Source organism: Homarus americanus, unplaced genomic scaffold, assembly GCF_018991925.1.
Source record: "Homarus americanus isolate GMGI-L3 unplaced genomic scaffold, GMGI_Hamer_2.0 scaffold20007, whole genome shotgun sequence".
Lineage (NCBI taxonomy): Eukaryota > Metazoa > Arthropoda > Malacostraca > Decapoda > Nephropidae > Homarus > Homarus americanus.
Window position 1 is genome coordinate 286,367 of NW_024738009.1, and position 4,617 is coordinate 290,983.

Sequence of the window (4,617 nt, forward strand, 5' to 3'; positions counted from 1 at the left end):
GTATTTTTCGTTTATTACATTAGAACATACACACATACTCATACACCTCTGTATATCTCCTTTATTACCACAAGAGGATATACACATGAACCTCTGCTTTAATACATCAATATACACAAACGTCATATCTCCTTTACTTTCATTTTATACCCATGTATATCTCCTTCAATATACCAAAATATACACATACAACACTCATAACCGACATTTCACTGAAGAAACTCCCCAGCTTATTTCACCTGAAGAAACATATCCCCAGCTTATTTTCCTGAAGAACCAAATCCCAAGCTTATTTCACCCGAAGAAACATCCCCAGCTGATTCACTTGAAACCACATCCCCAGCTTATTTCACCTGAAGAAACTCCCCCAGCTTATTTCACCTGAAGAAACATATCCCCAGCTTATTTTACCTGAAGAAACATATCCTCAGCTTATTTCACCTGAAGAACCAAATCCCAAGCTTATTTCACCCGAAGAAACACATCCCCCAGCTTGATTCACTTGAAGAACCACATCCCCCAGCTTTTTCACCTGAAGAAATTCCCCAGCTTATTTCACCTTTAGAAACGTATCCCCAGCTTATTTCACCTGAATAAACATATCCTCAGCTTATTTCACCTGAAGAACCAAATCCCAAGCTTATTTCATCTGAAGAATCACATCCCCCAGCTTATTTCACCTGAATAAACATATCCCCAGCTTATTTCACCTTTTGAAACATATCCCCAGCTCATTTCACCTGAAGAAACATATCCCAGCTTATTTACCTGAAGAAACATATCCCCAGCTCATTTCACCTGAAGAACCAAATCCCCCAGTTTGTTTCATCTGAAGAACCACATCCCCCAGCTTATTTACCTGAAGAAACATATCCCCAGCTTATTTCACCTAAAGAAACACATCTCAGCTTATTTACCTAAAGAAACACATCCCAGCTTATTTACCTAAAGAAACACATCCCAGCTTATTTACCTAAAGAAACACATCCGCAGCTTATTTCACCTTCAGAGTAACCACCCTAACCTAACCCCCGTGTTCCTTCCCTTAACTCCGCTCTCACATCTACACTTTAGTTTCTGTAGTCATTAACTCTAAGGAATTAAAGTGGTATCCCATAATCTTCTTGTCTAATGGCCCTCTACAACTTCTCTCAAGATATTCCCTAGAGGCCAAGATTTTTCCCTAAAGGTCAAGATTTTCCCCGCAGGTCAATAGTTTTCCTACAGATCAAGATTTTTCCCTATTGGTAAATATTTCTCCTAAAAGTTTATTTTCCTTACAGGTCAAGAGTTTTCCTTAATGGTCAAGATGTTTCCCCTCAGGTCAAGAATTTTCCCTACCGGTAAAAAATTTTCCCTATGGGTCAAGATTTCATTAAAGTATACACACTATGTAAACTCGGGAACTAACTTATACACTTATAAACATAAAGTATACGAGCAAATTAAAAGCCCAAATATACAGTCGAAGTATAAAAAGTAAATCCTAATCTATCATCTTATACATGCAAAGTATACAAAGCAACCACAATACACAAAAGTATACACAAAAGATATACACACAATGTATACACGCCAAGTATACACACAAAGTATACAGGCAAAAGTATTAAGGGGTGAATATTTAATCAAGCGTCATGGATATATTTGTGGGGAGTCAATTTACTCATGAGTCAGGCCCACGTGGTGCTCCTGTCACTGACTCATCACACAGGAGTCAGGTCATGTCAGTTACTCATCACACAGGAATCACGCCATGTCTGTTACTCATCACACAGGAGTCACGTCATGTCAGTTACTCGTCACACAGGAGTCAGGTCATGTCAGTTACTTATCACACAGGAGTCACGTCATGTCAGTTACTCACCACAGAGGAGTCAAGTCGTGTCAATTATTCATCTCACAGTAGTCAAGTCATGTCAGTTACTCATCACACAGGAGTCAGGTCATGTCAGTTACTCACCACACAGGAATCAAGTCATGTCAGTAACTCACCACACAGTAGTCAAGTCATGTCATACTCATCACACAGGAGTCAGGTCATGTCTGTTACTCACCACACAGGAATCAAGTCAAATCACTGTCTCACCACACAGGAGTCAGGTCAATACATACAGCGGCTGTCATGTCACCATACACACTTCTATATAACTTAACGCACTTGAAATACACGTTGATGGACATACACCTTAATTATACACACAACATGCAAGATATACACCTCAAGTATACGCACAAAGTATACTATACATACGATATATTTCCGTTTGCAATTGCAGGTATTCACTATATCATGTAGACAACTGTGATAAATCGCGTATGGCAATAAACTATAAATTATTCATCGGTAAATAAAAATACTAATAATAAAACTCAAATTAAAACACCAATTCACCTGTAATTAAAACCCGACAATTCTAGTAAGATTCGCCAAAATATTAAAAACATCGTATTGTTTAAATTTCCCGATGATAATAAAAAGGTTGTCATCCTGTTGCGCGAAATTAATATTATACATATATCAATATTTCACGATTCGTATATTGCAATGTTGAAGGTGCAACTTACCTCCCGTGTCGCTCATGTTGCACTTGATGCGGTAATAATCCAGGTATAAAGTGTTAGAGGATCATTCACAAGGTTTGCCACACTTTACACTTATATCCTCGCTCACTACAAGACCAACACATTAGTGGTACTTACAAAACACAACTTTAATTAACCTCTATTATAATTTTTCCAACACTCTCGTCCCCAAAATTTTGCTGGGTACATCGACAATTTTTCCATCAATTTTCACTGATCGACTTTTGTAACTTGTGATTTAAAACACCGACGAGTGTATTGATTGTTGAGGTACACGTGTGTTCTGTGAAGGGGACGGCAGAACGCACCTCTCCTCACACCGTCTAGACTGGTACTAGTAGTTTTACTCGCATCACATGTTGACATGAATCACCACTAGCCTCGGCGCAGGCTCGGCGAAACGCTAACCAATCCCTGCCCCGGATCTCCGCGCCCGGGACTCTCATTGGTCGTCATCTTGATTCTCGACCAATAGGGAGTCGTCCCGGTCAAATCCGTGCGCTCCAGCCGCTGAGTTTAAATATTCCCGGGAATTGTGTTTACGTTTGCAATACACTTTGAGGATGTTTGTGACTCACGCAACAACAATAAGGACAAAAGGATGCTAATGGAGCGAATCACAGTGAGTTGCAGCCTTTTGTAGGACTGTCACTGCTGAGCTTGCTACCCGACAGTCACTGGCACGGAATGAATCGGAAATGAATGACTGAGTCCATGAATACAATGAATATGTAATGTCGTGCATGAAACACTCGCTGTACTCAAGTTACTCAATATGTTAGAGTGTACACTACAGTATGTACTCGAGGGCTGAATAGCACAACTACAACAAAATAATAACAATAAAAAGGGTTTAAATCATCGTCTTCAAAGGGTTTAAATCATCATCTTTAAGGGTTTAAATCATCGTCTTCTCAGGGTTTAAATCATCGTCTTCACAGGGTTTAAATCATCGTCTTCAAAGGGTTTAAATCATCGTCTTTAAAGGATTTAAATCATCGTTTTGAAAGGGTTTAAATCATCGTCTTTAAAGGGTTTAAATCATCGTCTTTAAAGGGTTTAAATCATCGTCTTCAAAGGGTTTAAATCATCGTCTTTAAAGGGTTTAAATCATCGTCTTTAAGGGTTTAAATCATCGTCTTCACAGGGTTTAAATCATCGTCTGTAAAGGTTTTAAATCATCGTTTTCAAAGGGTTTAAATCATCGTCTTCAAAGGCTTAAACTTATCAGTTCTCAAAAAAGGTTTAAACCAGTATCGTCTTTGAAGGGTTTAAATCATCGTCTTCACAGGGTTTAAATCATTGTCTTCAAAGGGTTTAAATCATCGTCTTCAAAGGGTTTAAATCATCGTCTTCAAAGGGTTTAAATCATCGTCTTTAAAGGGTTTAAATCATCGTCTTTGAAGGGTTTAAATCATCGTCTTCAAAGGGTTTAAATCATTGTCTTTAAAGGGTTTAAATCATCGTTTTCAAAGGGTTTAAATCATCGTCTGTAAAGGGTTTAAATCATCGTCTTTAAAGGGTTTAAATCATCGTCTTTAAAGGGTTTAAATCATCGTCTTCAAAGGATTTAAATCATCGTCTTCAAAGGGTTTAAATCATCGTCTTCAAAGGGTTTAAATCATCGTCTTTAAAGGGTTTAAATCATCGTCTTTAGCGGTTTAAACTATCGTCTTTAAAGGGTCGAATCATCGTCTTTGAAGGGTTTAAATCAATTGCTCCCAAAGGGTAGAATCATCGTCTTTGAAGGGTTGCGAATCATCGTCTTCAAAGGGTTTCTAAATCATCGTCTTCAAAGGGTTTAAATCATCGTCTTTAAAGGGTTTAAATCATCGTCTTTGAAGGGTTTAAATCATCGTCTTCACAGGGTTTAAATCACGGTCTTCAAAGGGTTTAAATCATCGTCTTTAAAGGGTTTAAATCATCGTCTTTAAAGGGTTTAAATCATCGTCTTTAAAGGGTTTAAATCATCGTCTTCAAAGGGTTTAAATCATCGTCTTTAAAGGGTTTAAATCATCGTCTTTAAAGGGT